Genomic DNA, 16,245 nt, shown 5'->3' on the forward strand with positions numbered 1-16,245 from the left:
AATGTGGAAGATGTAAATGCAGGTATAATTACAATGTTTAAAAGACATCTTAAGAGCTACATGGATTGGAGAGGCTTTGAGGGATATGGGCCAAGTGCAGGTCAGTGGAACTAATTCTTGTAGACGGCTTTGTCGGCATTGCTGGATCCTAGTGCTTTTGCCATCCAGAGGCATACAACCTCGTTGGTTACACAGCAGGCCAGGCAGCATCTATGGAGAAAAGTACAGCCGACGTTTTGGGCTGAAAACCTTCAGCAGGAGTGGAAAAAAATGCTGAGGAGTAGATATAAAAGGTGGGGAGAGGGGAGAGAGAAATACAGGGTGATAGGTGAAACCTGGAGAGGGAGGGATGAAGTAAAGAGCTGAGAGGTTGATTAGTGAAAGACACTGCACTTTGGTAGGTCAAATGTAAAAAGATCCTTTACAGTGTTGATGAGCAGAGGGAGCTTGAGGCCAAAGTTGATACTGTAGCTCTCTGAAAGTGACTGCACAGGTTGACAGGGAGGTTAAGAAGACAAATAGACTGCTTGCCTTTATTAGTTGAGGAACTGAGTTCAAAAGTTGTAGTGTTATAAATCTCTAGTTAGGCCACATCTAGATTTTTGCACACAGCTCTGGGAACCCCACTATCGGAAGGATGTTGAGGCTTTGGAGAGGGTGCAGAAGAGCTTCAGCAGGATGTGGCCTGGATTAGAGGATGTGTGCTATACCGAGAGGTTGGACAAACTTGGGTTTTCTCTGGAGTGGCGGAGGCTGAGGGGAGAATTAAGAAAGGTTTATAAAATTATGAGAGGCATAGATAGAGTAGACAGACAATATCTTTTTTGCTGCTAGAGGGCATGCATTTAAGATGTGAGGGGATAATTTCAAAGGAGATGTGAGGTGCAGGTTTTTAGCACAGCGTGATGGATGCCTGGAATGTGCTGCCTAGGGTGACAGTAGAGGCAGATACTTCAGAGATGGTTAAGAGACATGTAGATAGGCACATGAACGTGAGGAAGTGGAAGGTTATGGACATTGTGTAGGTGGAGGTTTAGTTGCTCATTTGATTACTAATCTAATTGGTTCTGCACAATATTGTGGGCCGAAGGGCTTGTTCCTACACCTTACTGTTCTATATTCTATGTTCAAATAAATAAAGAAATATGTGATGAAAATCAAAGGCTTGAGATGCTGTAATTCAGAAATAACATCAGACAATTCTGGAAACTCTCAGCGGGTTATTAAGTGTTTTGGTAAGAGAATTGACATGAACAGATTTACAGATTCAGTGTTTATATACAGCATGTTTCCAAAGGTTACCCTCTACGTTGTTCTGATTACCTTATTGGGTTCTGACCCCTCAACTTACGGAGAACCTTGTTGCCTCACAGTGCCAGGGACCCAGTTCAAGACTGACCTTGGGCCGTGTCTTTGTCGAGTTTGCCTGTTCTTTCTGTGACTCTGTAGGTTTCCTCTGAAACTCCTGATTACTCCCACATGATGCATGGATTGGTAAATTAATCAGCCACTGTAAATCTTCCCTAATGTAAAGGAGAGTGGTATGGTAGTGTAATGGTTAGCATAGAGAACATAGAACATAGAAAAGATACAGAACAACAGACCCTTCAGCCCACAATGCTGTGCCGAACGTGTACTTACTTTAGAAATTACCTAAGGTTACCCATAGCTCTCTATTTTTCTAAGTTCCGTATACCTGTCCAAGGGTCTCTTAAAAGACCCTATTGTATCCATACAATGCCAGAAATCACCAGTTGGGGTTTAATTCCTGCAAGGAGTTTTTCTGTTCTCCTGAAGACTTTCCTCCAGGTGCTCTGGTTTCCTCCCACATCGCAAAGATGTACATTTAGGGTTGGTGAATTGTGGGCACGCTATGTCGGTACTGGAAGTGCAGTATCATTTGTGGGCTGCCCCCAGCACAATCCGTGGATTGTGTTGATCTCATTAATGCAAAATGACACATTTCACTGTATGTTTCAATGTGCATTATACTGTATGTTTTAATGTGCATTATACTGTATGTTTTAATGTGCATTATACTGTACATTTCAATGTGCATTACACTGTAGATGTCAATGTATGTTTCAATGACACATTGCACTGTATGTTTCAATGTGCATTACACTGATGTTTCAACGTACATTACACTGTACATTTCAATGTGCATTACACTGTACAGTTCAAGCTGCCTAGCACAATCCTCGCTGACTTGATGCAAACATTGCATTTCACAGTATGTTATGACATTTTGATGTACGTGTGACGAATAAAACTTTATCTTCATCTTAACATTCTGTGAAATTGATAAGAAGGTGGCAAGAACAGAAGTTGGATTAATGTAAGATCAGTGTTAATGGTTGGTTGATCGACTCGGACTCAGTGGGTTGAAGGACCTGCTTTCTCTCTCTGGTCGCCACAGTGAATGTCATTGGATAACATGATGGCTGGAAACTGGTGAAACGTTTCTACCCCACATACTGTATCATGTCATGGCAACACTGTGATTACAACTAATAACTGTAATGAAAACTGTCATCTTTATAGCTCAGCATTAATTGGCAGGTGCAATAGAAATAATAACAGAAAATCTGGGAGCATTCAGCAGGTCAGGTAGCAGGTTTCTTTGAAAAGAACGAGAGATTTAACATTTCAGGTTGATGATCCTTCATTTTCAGATCTGACTTCCAGCATGTGCAGACTTTGTTTTTTATTCTGTTTCACGTAGAGTTTGTATGTAGAAAACAGGACGGACATTTCATGACTGTTCATTAATATTAAGAATAAGATGTTTTTCTACTTGTCAGTTGTATATCAAAGCACAGGAGTGAAATGTGATGTTTGCATCAAATCAAGTCAATGAGGATTATGCTGAAGTCTCACCAAGTGTCACCATTGCTAACATAGCTTGCTCACAACTCTGACCGTATGTGCTTTTGGGATGTGTGAAGAAACCGGATCACCCGGAGAAAACCCACGCAGTCACAGGGAGAAGGTACAAACTCCTTGAAGAGAGCAGCAGGAATTGAATCCTGATCTTAGAGAGCTGCACTGACCACCACTAACATGCCACTCCTTGCCTTTCTCCAAAGCACTGTCATTACCAAATGGTGCGAACTGTGGCAGTCGATTTCTCAAGATTACCCTCTGACAATTAGTAATAGATACATAGAAATATTATATATATATATATAAACACACACACATTTTATTGGTCCCAAAGGAAATTACAGTGACACAGTAGCAGTACAAGTGCACAGATATACAAAGATTAGAAGTAAGAAAGAATAAAAAAAAAGTTCCCTCAAACAATCTAACAGGAGTGGTCATCACTTCCCTGGCAATAGGTTGACTCATTATAGAGCCTAATGGTTGAGGGTAAGAATGATCTCATTTAGCGCTCTTTGGAGCCGTGTAGTTGTCTTAGCCTATTACTAAAAGTGCTCCTCTGCTCAGCCAAGGCGGCATGCAGAGCATGAGAAACATTGTCCAGAATTGCCAGGATTTTCCGTAGGGTCCTTTGTTCTACTACTGCCTCCAGTGTGTCCAGCTTGACTCCTATAATAGAGCTGGTCTTTCTAGTCAGTTTATTGAGCCTGTTGGCATCACCTGTGTTGATGCCACTGCCCAAGCACACCACCGCATAGAAGATTGTAATAGTGACAATAGACTGGTAGAGCATGTGAAGAAGAGGCCTGCATTATCCAAAGGACCTCAGTCTCTCAGGAAGTAGAGGCAACGCTGTTTCTTCTCGTACACAGCCTCTGCTCCACTCCAGTCTGTTGTCCAGGTGCACCCCCAGGTACCTGTAGATCCTCACCACATCCACGTCCTCACCATCAATGATAACAGGGAGCGGTGCAGGCAAAGCCTTCCTAAGGTCCATCCCCATCACCTTTGTCTTGCTGATGTTCAGCTGCAGATGATTTAGCTAGCACCATTTCACAAAGTCCTCCACCAGAGCCCTGTATTCATCCCTTTATACACCCAACTATTGCTGAGTCATCGGAGAGTTTCTGCAGATGACATGTCTCAGTGTTGTATCTAAAGTCCAAGCAATATAGGATAAACAGGAAGGGAGCCAATATAATCCCCTGTGGGGCCCCATTGCTGGTTATAGCCGTTTCCAACACACAGCTCTGAAGCTGCACAAACTGGTCTGCCAGTCAGGTAGTCCATTATCCAGGACAGAATGAAAGTGCCAATCTGCATTGAACAGAGCTTTCTCCTGGTAATGAGGGCTGTATGGTGTTGAAAGCATTTGAGAAATCAAAAAACACAATCCTCACAGTGCTGCCCTGCTTATACAAATGGGAGTAGGCTCTGTTCTGCAAGTAGATGACAGCAACGTCGACTCCAACATGCTCCCGGTAGGTAAATTGCAAGGGATAGAGAGCTGAACTGTCCAGAGGTGAGCCAGCACCACCTCTCTAGGGTCACATGATGTCAGGGCCACTGGACAATAGCTTTTCAAGACTTTCAGTTGGCCCTTCTTGGGTACTGGGACCACACACATTGTTTTCCACACAGTCAGGACCCTTTCCAGGCTGAGATTCAGATTGAAAATGCACTGGAGACTCCACACGACTGCTCAGCACACTCCTTCAGGATCCTGGGGTTCACTCCATCCAGTCCTAAGGCCTTGCAGTGTCTGAGTTTCCCCAAAGCCCTTCTCACCTGCTCAGTAGCGAAGCTGAGTCCATGTTGACTGGGGAGTTGGTGGAAGGTGGGGGCTAGGGGAGGTGAAGATCGGGACGATACCAATTGGTCTGTAGAAATGTAGGTGCAGGCATAAATGCCACTTGTTGTCTTAGTTCTGCGGATGAAGGGATGAATATTGGATTGAATATTTGGGAACAAAATCCTGTTCTTGTTTGAACCATAGGCATGGGATCCTTTTCATCTAACTTTGTGGCTGTATGTTACCTTAGCTTAACCTCTCTTCTGAAAGATAGTCCCTTCATGGTTTATTTGGTTATTATTGTCACATGTTCCATGATACAGTGATATGCCTGTCTTGCGTATTCTTCAAACAGATCAGAACATTATGCAGTGCATTAAGGTAGAACATGGCAAAACAGTAGCAGTGCAAAATAAAGTATTACATTTCAGAGACAGTGCAGTACAGGTCAATGATTAGGTGCAAGATTGTAACAAGGCAGATTGTGAGGCAGATAGTGAGAGTAAGCGTTCGGCACGGACTAGAAGGGCTGAGATGGCCTGTTTCCATGCTGTAATTGCTATATGGTTATATAGGTCAAGAGTCCAACTTATCACATTAGATAACTATTTAATAGTTATATTACAGTGGGATACAAATTGTTCTCTAGCCTGGTGTACGTACTTTCAGGCTCATGTAACTGCTGCCTGATAGAAGAAGGGAGAAGGGAGAATGCCCAAGCTGGTTGGGGTCTTTGATTATGCTGGCTGCTTTACTAAGGCAGCGAGAACTCCAGGCAAAGTCCATGGAGGAGAGGCTGTTTTCTGTGATGTGCTGAGCTGTGTCCACAACTCTGCAGTTTCTCGTGGTCATGTGTAGAGCTATTGCTATACCAAGGCACCGTGCATCCAGGTAGGATGATTTCTATGCTGCATCAATTAAAATTGGTAAGGATGGACAAGGACATGCCAAATTTCTTTAGCCTTTTGAGGAAGGAGAGGTGTTGGTGAGTTTTCTTGACCATAGCATCTCTGTGGTTGGACCAGGTGATGGTCATTAGATAACTCTTCCAAATAGTGGAACCGTTCTGTATTTTTTATTTCTGAAATGAAATGAACCTGGAATGAGAAACACAGAATGGTTTTATAACCAACACAGAAATAGATTAGCATTCATTACAGTCAGCCACACTAGAGCAAGATCATACTTGACAAAGTACATTTCTCCTCTCTGCAGGTTCCACTCATCAGAGAAATGCTGAAATGAAACAACTTAAATAGGTAAAGATTTGATATTGTGACAGGTTTCGTGACCTACTCTTTACAAGGGTTGCAGCTCATTGCAACTATACTCATAATGTTTTTTTCTCTATTATTTACAGATAGAATGAAAATCATTGAAGAGGGAGGGCACCGGAGACAGATGGTCAGCATTTGAGGAGAAAGTTCAGAAGGAATTGAACCAAGTAACATTCACAACATCTTCAAAAGGCAAAGCCTCAAGTCAAGTCAAGTGTTAACTACATACATGTATATAACGTATATAACTATATAATGTATAGAGAAACAAGGCAACCTTTCTCTGAGCCAGGGTGTAAAGCACAAAACACATGATAAGTTAAGAAGGCAAAGATAAAATCTACAGATGAATCACCCATAAATAACGAACTAAAGTGCATTGATATTAAATATTGTGAAGTATGGAACAGACCAACAAAAAATACAAAAAGGTGCCATCCATCTTTAAGAGCCCCCACCACTCAAGACATGCCCTCTTCCTATCACTACCATTAGAGAAGATGTACAAGAGCCAAAAGACACATACTCATTGTTTTAGGAACAACTTAATCCCCTCCACCATCAGATTTCCAATCAGTCAAGTCACTTTTATTGTCATTTCGACCATAACTGCTGGTACAGTACATAGTAAAAATGAGACAACGTTTTTCAGGACCATGGTGTTACATGACACAGTACAAAAAAACTAGACTGAACTACACAAAAAAAAACAGAGAAAGCTACACTAGACTACAGACCTACACTGGACCACATAAAGTGCACAAAAACAGTGCAGGCATTACAATAAATAATAAACAGGCAGTAGGGCAAGGTGTCAGTCCAGGCTTTGGGTATTGAGGAGTCTGACAGCTCGGGGGAAGAAACTGTTACATAGTCCGGTCGTGAGAGCCCGAATGCTTTGGAGCCTTTTCCCAGACGGCAGGAGGGAGAAGAGTTTGTATGAGGGGTGCACGGGGTCCTTCATAATGTTGTTCATTTTACAGATGCAGCGTGTAGTGTAAATGTCTGTGATGGCGGGAAGAGAGACCCTGATGATCTTCTCAGCTGACCTATTGGCTGCAGGGTCTTGCGATCCGAGACGGTGCAATTTCTGAACCAGGCAGTGATACATTTGCTCAGGATGCTCTCAATATAACCCCTGTGGAATGTGATGAGGATGGGGGGGGGGGGTGGGAGATGGACTTTCCTCAGCCTTCACAGAAAGTAGAGACGCTGCTGGGCTTTCTTTAGTATGGAGCTGGTGTTGAGGGACCAGGTGAGATTCTCTGTCAGGTGAACACCAAGAAAATTGGTTCTCTTTACGATCTCTACTGAGGAGCCGTTGATGTTCAGCGGGGAGTGGTTGCTCCGTGCCTATCTGAAGTCAACAACCATCTCTTGTGTCAATGACACTACTTCACTATTCTTTTGCTCTGTTTTTTTGCACTATGTATGTTTCTTATTATAACTTATAATATATTTTATGTATAGCACCATACTGCTGCTGCAGAACAACAACTGATTTCACTACGTACAGAATGTCAGCAATAATAAACAAGATTCTGATTCATCAAGATGTCCCGCAGAGCAGCCCATTTAGTTCCATCCTTCTGAATCGTAAAATGGAAAATGCAGCAATCAAGGTCCTGCAAACATCTACTTAGTTAAAAGTTGTATGCAACGTACATAGACACAAGTTCTTCAACCATCCTGGGGAAGGGCCACTGCCCTAAACATTGATTGTTTATTCTACCTGACTTGTTGAGATCCTCCAGCAGTTTGTGTGATGACATATTCAGCTTCAGGGGTTAGCTGAGCGACCTGTGCTGACCATTAACGATTTTAAGACCATATGACCATAAGCCATCGGAACAGAATTAGGCCACTTTGCATATCGAGTCTGCTCTGTCATTCCATCATGGCTGATTTATGAACATTCTCAACCCCATTCTCCTGCCTTCTCCCCATGAGCTTTTTATGCTTTTGCTATTCAAAAACCTATCAAACTCCGCTTTAAATATACCCAAAGACTTGGCTTCCACGGACGTCTATAGCAAGAATTCCACAGATTGACCACCTTCTGGCTAAAGAAATTCCTTCTCTTCTCTGTTCTAACTGTTTTATTCCCAGGATCATTCTAGTGAACGTGCTTTTGAGCATCTCCAACGCCAGCACATCATTTCAGAATCAGAAACAGAATCACTTTATTGCTGATATTTGAAACATATCAGAATTGATTGTGGTGCGCTTTTGACCCTAAAACACATGACAATGCCATAACAAACAGCACAATAGCAACCAACAATTTGCAAGACAGTAGTGCAAACAGCCATGAGCAATCAACAATTAGCAGAATGGTCACATAGCACATGTCAATAATCAAACTTAAATAAAGATGAACAAAAGAATAGACTGAATAATTATCAACAGAAGGAGAACAAGAAAGGCCATTTAAAGGACCACGCACAAAATGAGTGAGTTTCGCTGAGAAGCTGGATAGCTCCATGAAAGAAGCTTCGGAGATGATGTGTGGTTCTGATGGCGGTGGACCTGTAGCATCACCCTGATGGCAATTCGGTGAATAGGTGACTGCTAGACTGGGTGGAGCCAGCAGTAATTTTTTTCAGCTCTTTTCTTCACTGAGGCGATGAAAAGACCTTTTAATATTGATAGTTGACAGCCAATGATCTTCTTCACTGAGGAGAAGGGGAGAAACCTGGACTTGGAGAGGGAGGAGGCAGTGGGAATCCAAGTTGTGATACAGATGGTCCTGTTACCCCTCTGATAGCTCAATTTTCTCCCCGCTTAGAAAATATTCTAAACTTTTATGCCTTCCCTGAAAGTACATGACTATATACTTCCCTACTCTTTTTCGATCTGCCACTTCTTTGCCCGCTCTTCTAATTTATCTAAACCCTCTGCAGCCTCTCTGCTTCCTCAACACTACCTGCCACTCCACCTATCTTTGTATCATCCACAAACTTGGCCACAAAGCCATCAATTCCAGTTCCCAAATCATTGACATATACTGTAATGTGAAAAGAAGCCATCCCAACACTAACTCCTGCAGAGCACAACTAATCACCAGCAGACAATTAGTAAAGGTTCCCTTTATTCCCACTTGTTGCCTCCTGCCAGTCAGCCGATCTTCTTATTTTATGGCAATACTTGAACCCACGGCATTCTGTTTTAGGTACAAAGGTCAGCCTACAGACTTTAGGCTGCTCAACAGGCTTTCAAATAGATCATTTGGAAGCATCTCCATTGTCTCACAGTTATAGCCCCAGGTCCAGAGTGCCTTTGCTTGCATTTACCCTAGAGTGATCTACAACTATTTTTAATATGTCTTTTTCAGCCCTTTGTGGACTGCAGACTACAGCTTTGTATGCCTAATGGCCTCTGTTCACACATCATTACCTAGAATCCTTATACAGGTGAGCAGAGTAATGAACCTGCAATTCCAGAGGTTAATGGTGTAATTGACATCATTTCCAGAGGTCACATTGAAATAACTCCCAGCCATTTTGGAATGCACCATTTCCTGCATTCCCAAAGTACATTTCTAATATTACTCTGCTGCCCTGTATGGAACACAATAACATTTCCAATCTGTCTGAGCCATTACACTTGTGGTACACCTGATTTTATATTTTGTGTTAATAACCAACACCGTGGGACATTGTTAGTGTTGGTGTCAATGCGAATGAAAGTTGTTTGTATGCTTTGCACCACAATTATTTCTTTATTCAATTATGAGGCACTAACAAGTCAATTTTCGCAGCATGATTAATGCTATATTTCTGCATCGTTAATCATAGTGCAAAAATACAAAAACCCTGCTGACACAGAAGCTGTTTAAACTTTCAAAAACTAGCTGCAAATTGCCTTTTTGGAAATGGGAGAATTCCCTGTGTAAATTTGGGTGGCTGTGGTGCTTATACAACTGGGGAATAAGGCCCATATTAGTTGGTCCAGTTCCTACATCTCTTAGAAGGTTTAGTACACCTTGTGGTGCCTTGCAACAATTGCTCAATAAATCATCAGAAATCTCAGGTGTTGGGACCAGATAGGCTATGAGAGGAAGATATATCCAACTTCTAGGTTAATGGTACACTTGATGATGTTCCAACAACTAAGAAAATTCAGCTTATTTTATGTTTTGTATGTCGTTTTCACTACTCAGATGTGAGGGAAAATCAGGCCAATTTTTGCTATCAGGTGACATCTGTTCATGCATTAGTTTACGAGAGATGTTGAGCTCAGACCAAGAACCAATAAAGACAGAGAATGCTGGAAATACTCAGCAGTTTGGGCAGCAGTTGCAGAGAGGGAAGGAGAGTTACTGTTTCATTAGAAGTTCTTTCTGTATGTGTGTTGCCTGACCTGTTTTTTTCCTCTATTTCATGTTTTTATTTCAAATATTCGTCATCTACACCATTTTGCTTTTGAATAATTCTGGGGGCTTCTCTTCCAAATCAGAATCAGAATTATTATAATTGACATGCAGTATGTCAATACAGTGAAATGCATAAATACTATAAATTACAATAATATATAATACATATTATACTTATTACGGTATATAATGCAAAGAGATAGCAAAATAGAGATGTAATGTTTATGGGTTCGTGGACCATTCAGAAATTTGATGGTGGTAGAGAAGAAGATGTTCTTGAAATCTTGAGAGTGTCTCTTCAGGTTCCTGTACCTCCTTATTGATGGCAGAAATGTGAAAAGGGCATGTCACGGGTGATGGGGGTCCATAATGATGGATGCCGCCTTTTTCGGATATTGCCTTTTGAAGGTGCCCTTGATGCTGGGTAGGCTAGAGCCCATGATGGAGCTGGCTGAGTTTACAACTTTCTGCAGATTTGTCCAGTCCTATGCAGTGGTCCCACCATACCAGTTGGTGATACAACCCATTAGAATGCTCTCCACAGTACATCTGTAGAAATCTGCTAGTCTTTGGTGACAAATGAAATGTCCTCAAACTTCTAATGAAGTATAGCCACTGGCATGCCTTCTTTGTAATTGCATTAATATGTTGGGCACAGGATAGATCCTCAGAGATGTTGACACCCTAGAACTTGAAGCTGTTCACCCTTTCCACTGCTGATTCCTCGATACGAACTGCTATGTGCTCTCCCAATTTCCCCTTCCTGAATTACTTAATTCAGGCACTGTTCACTACATCCTTTTTCAAGGGATGAGGAGTTCACAGTCTGAGCCATTCATAGTTGTCCCTGAGAAGGTGGTGGTGAGTTGCCTTCTTGAACCTCAAGGTGCAGGTACATCTACAATGTTGTTAGAGAGGAAGCGCCAGGACTTTGACCCAGTGACGGTGAAGAAATGGCAATATATTGCAGGATAGAAGTCAAGGTGGTGATGTTCCTGTGCTTTTACTGTGTTTGACCTTCCAGCTGGTAGAGCTCGTGGGTTTGGAGGGTGCTGTCTAGGGAGTCTTGGTGAGTTGCTGTGGTGCATCCTGTCAATGGTACAAGCTGCTGGACTGGGTGTCAGGATGACAGAATGGTTGAGAACCAGGTGCCTATTGCTGACAATCAAATACAGCACATGATTAAAAACACACCAGATAATGACTTTGCCTAACAACCATACATCTTCATTTATCACCATTGACTTGAACAACTCAAAGATTCACCACCTAGTTTCAATCAAATACTTAACTCTTCTGTTTCACTGCCTGTTCAGTTACTTACACCACCCTTTAGTTCCAGAACTCACTGTTGTAGCCCAATATTATCCACTCTGGCTGGATTTGACTCAGGGTCATCTTCCCTAGTGGTCAATCTCTGGAGCCAGTGCAGCTGGTCATCTCCTATGGCTCCTTATTTTATACACTCCTTCACATTGCTTAGTCCCCTATTGCCTTCACATGGCCTTCATTCCAATCCTTGGCCATATGAGCATGTGTTTCCTCAACTTCTTCGAATCCCTTCTGATGCCATTCTACAACTATTTAACAAATTGTTCAGGATAACAACATGCAGTCAACATACAACAAGCAACAATAATGAAAACAGTGGAACAAAATGTCAACAGCAAAACAAGCCCCTTCCCTGCTCTGCCACCCATACAACAGCTGGGCCTCTGATCTCCAGTCCTTGGCTCAGGCCTCAAACTTGCAAGCTCATAGACATTGGGACTCTGACCTCTGGAATCACTGACCTATGGGCTTCTCTGGACTCACTAACCCTGAACTTTGACCTTCAGGCTTCACTTACCTCTGGACCATGACCTCCAGAATAAAATCTTGCCAACCTCTGGGTTAAAGCTGAAGAAATATAGCAGCAAGTGGCACTATAGGTCTATTTTCATTCACAGAATGGTGGATATGTGAAATGGCTGGTCACTACATGTAAACAGTGGTGCAACACATTCAGCAGTGAGCAGGACAAATTTACCATATATGTTTCTTCCCATCACAGCTCACAGTCACAGCAAATTATCTCTGCTTGCCTTTCATAACCTCGCTGATGCTTTTGACACGGTTGATCCTGACAGCCTCTGTCCTGACGAAGGGTCTTGGCCTGAAACGTTGACTGTACTTCTTCCTATAGATGCTGCCTGGCCTGTTGCATTCCACCAGCATCTTGTGTGTGTCGCCTCTTCCTCTGTTAGATTATGGCTGAATGAAGCTCCAGTCTGGAGTGCTTTGATCTGCTCTGGGTACTATACCATAGGAAGGATATTGCATGAAGCGAGGTGAAGATTCCCCAGGGTGGTAGCAAGACTGACTATAAAGTAATTTCAAGGACTCTACAACTCAGTATTAATTATTCACCTTTTTATTATTGTTATAATTTGACTTCTTTTGCACATTGGTTGTTTGTTGGTCTTACATAAATTCTATTGTATTACTTTATTTTCCTGCAAATGCCTTCAAGGAAACAAACCTCAAGGCAGTATGTGGTAACATATGCATACTTTGATAAAAATTTTTATCTTAAGCTTTGAAAATGGTTAAATGGGAATAGGAACTGGAATTGGTTTATTATTGTCACATGTACGGAGTCACAGTGAAAAGCTTGTCTTACACGCTGTTCATACAGTTCAGATCATTACACACAGCATTGAGGTAGAACAAGGTAAAACAATAATAATGTAGATTAAAGTGTAACAGCTAGTTGCATTAGTTAACAGCAGTGACCGCCAAGATGGCATCTGTGAACCACGGCAACATTCTGCGGGCTACATGGTAACCTCTCTCAGTGACTATTGCCCAGTAGCACCGACATCCGTGTGGTCACAGGGAGAATGTACAAACACCTTACAGAGAGCAGGTTGCTGGTGCTGTAATAGCGTTACACTAACTGTTAGACTATCATACCACCCCACCATAATCCCCTCCTGTTAGCAGGCTTTCTTTGGGGTCTTGTGGTCGAGGCTGTCCACACTCCAGTGCCAGTTGTGTCCCTGATGGGTGGGGTACCTCCAAATGTGATAGAGAGCCTTTCCCTGAGCTAGTAAGCTTTCAATGCAGTATGGTCCCCTATGAGCTGATCTCCAAAACACTTTTCTGTTCACAATCTGCCTCAGTAGCTGTGCTGAGTGACAGGCAAGATGCTGAAGCCTAATCTGGTTAAGCCATTGCTTATTAATGTACTTAGTAAAACAGCCGGAGAACTCCGATTCACATTTACAATTTATATTATGGATGCACACACTGTGATTCCTTAAGGCAAAGAGATTACTTAAGAAGCCCATCATGCACACTGGATCACAGCACTATCCTCAAAAGGTCTCTTGTAATTCATAGTTGGACAAAAACCTTTTAAGCCATAACTCTAGTAAGGAGTGCAGAAAGGGGGATCACCACTCAATATGATAATGTAATCATTACAGCAACATGATTTGTGAAGCAACGCATTTTGCAGCGAGGCATCCCAGGTTGACCATGAGAACATTATCATATAAAATAAATTACCTGGTAGAATTAGGAGGGGTTGGGTCAGGTGACTGAAATCTTTATTAAAAAGAGCTTTGATTTTTAAAAATTGACTTAAAACACAGAGATACAATGCCATGTGAACTATATCCAAAGTTCAAAGTAATTTATTATCATATTTTACCATATACAACCCTGAGATTAATTTCCTTGCAGGCATTTACATAGCAGAAAGAAATAAAACAGAATTTATGAAAAAAACTACATAAACAAAGCAATACATGCAAAATGCTGGAGGAACTCAGCAAGTAAGTCGGCCAGCGTCTATGGAAACAAATAAACAGTTGACGTTTTGGGCCAAGACGCTTCTTCGGGGGAAGCTGACAGAATAACAAGGTGGGGGAGGGGAAGGAGGATAGCTGGAAGGTGATAGGTGAGGCCAGGTGGGTGGGTGTGGTAAAGGGCTGGAGGAGAAGGAATGGCAGGAGAGGACAGTGGCCCGCAGGAGAAAAGGAAGGGACCCGGGGAGGTGATAGGCAGGTGAAGAAGTAAGAGGTCAGAGTGGGAAATAAAAGAAGAAGGGAGGCGGAGAGGGAATTTTTCTTTACTGGAAGGAGAATCAATAATGTGTTGCTCCTCCACCTTGTTGGTGGCCTCATCTTGGCATAAGAGGAGGCCATGGACCGACATGCTGGAATGAGAATTAAAATGTTTGGCCACTGGGATGTTCTGCAGAGCTGCTTGACGAAGCAGCCTCTTAATTTAAGATGAGTCTCACTGATGTAGAGAAGGGTACATTGGGAGCACTGGGCACAATAGACAACCCCTGCAGATTCGCAGGTCACAATAGATGAAACCAGCAAACATAAAACAAAGACTGACATCCAATCAGTGTATGAAAGAAGGCAAACTGTGAATAATACTGAGAACATGAGTTGTGAACAGTCCTTGAAAGTGTGTCTATAGGCTATAGAATCAGTTTGGAGCAGTGATGATTAAGGTTTTCACCAAAACATAGCTAAACAACAACATGCCAAGCTCAGCATTTCAACTTGACGGGATGACTCTCTTCTGTGCGGATAGGAACTCCCTGTCGGGAAAATTCAGAGGAGGTGGAATCTATGTGCACATTAACAAAGGCTGGTCCACAAACTTATCTGTAATTAGCAGTCACTGTTCTGTGGCAATTGAACATATTACAATTAAATGCCAGACACATTACCGGCTCAGGGAGTTTACTGTTGTGTTTATCACCGCTGTCTACATCCCCCGAATGCCAAATACGCACTGGCAGAGCTTTATAGTGTCATCATCCCGCTACTAAACAAGCATCTGGATGCTCTGAGTCAGGAGGACTTGCACTGTATGGACTAAGAGGCAATCCCTGTGCTTCTAGACTGTTTTGAATGGTCTAATTGTCAGATATTCAATGAGCCCACCATACAAATGGAGAAGACACAGACCTTGAGGAATAAGGCTCTTTCGTTACACTTGTAAGTGTGTAGATGCCGTCAGTACCTCAGGAATGGTCATGTGACAGCTCAAACAGAAGCCCTGGCCGAACACAGAGGTGCGCTCCCTACTAAAAGCAGAGGGCGCTGCCTTCAAGTCTGGAGACAGAACAGCTCTCAGAGCAGCCATGAGAAACCTCGGCTTTGGCATCAAGATCACCGACACACAGAGGTTTCAGGAACATCTCTCTGATAGTGATCCGCGGTGTATGTGGCATTACTGACTACGCAGGGGAAAACACCACTGACTATACCAGTAATGCCTCCTTCTCTGATGCGCTAAGCAACTTTTGTGCACACTTCGAGGCATGCAACACCACACTGGCCACGAAAGCTACCCCCCAGCCCCACCACAGCTGAGCAGCCGATGACTGAAATAGCATCAGGCATGAGCAGGAATCTACTGAGTATCAATTCCCATGAGGCTGCCTGGTCAGACAACATCCCAGGCAGCATGCACACCAGCTCATCGATGTCTTCATGGACATCTTCAACATCTCACCAATCCAGGCTGCTGTCCCCACATGCTTCAAATCAGCCACCATCATCCCTGTACCAAAGAACTTTACAGCTCAGAACTAAACGGCGATTGCCTGGTGGCGCTGATGCTTATCATCATGAATTGCTTTGAACGGCTGAACTCCACTTCTACCGCACTAGACAATCACTAATAGAGATCCCAACCTTTTTTATGCCATGCACCCTGACCAATAACCGAAGGGTCCATGAACCCCAGGATGGGAACCTTTGTCCGCTGTTGTAAAACATGCTTATTTGAGTTATTGTCACCTTCCTGTCAGTTTGAATCATTCTGACCATTCTCCTCTAAACTGTCTCATTAACAATGTGTTTTCACCCACAGAATAGCCACCCACTGGTTGTTTTTTGTTT

The 16,245-nt window shown here is 42.7% G+C and overlaps 1 long non-coding RNA gene across 1 annotated transcript in view; it reads left to right on the forward strand.

Annotated features, from left to right (window-relative positions):
• Positions 1-7,105, forward strand: part of LOC132400841 (uncharacterized) — a 101,968-nt gene extending 94,863 nt beyond the window's left edge. Inside the window, exons 3-4 of the long non-coding RNA XR_009514411.1 lie at positions 5,894-5,937; positions 6,039-7,105. This is a non-coding gene — a long non-coding RNA (uncharacterized LOC132400841). The remainder of the gene's footprint in view (positions 1-5,893; positions 5,938-6,038) is intronic.
• The last annotated feature ends 9,140 nt before the right edge of the window (positions 7,106-16,245 follow it).

This window comes from Hypanus sabinus, chromosome 10, assembly GCF_030144855.1.
Source record: "Hypanus sabinus isolate sHypSab1 chromosome 10, sHypSab1.hap1, whole genome shotgun sequence".
Lineage (NCBI taxonomy): Eukaryota > Metazoa > Chordata > Chondrichthyes > Myliobatiformes > Dasyatidae > Hypanus > Hypanus sabinus.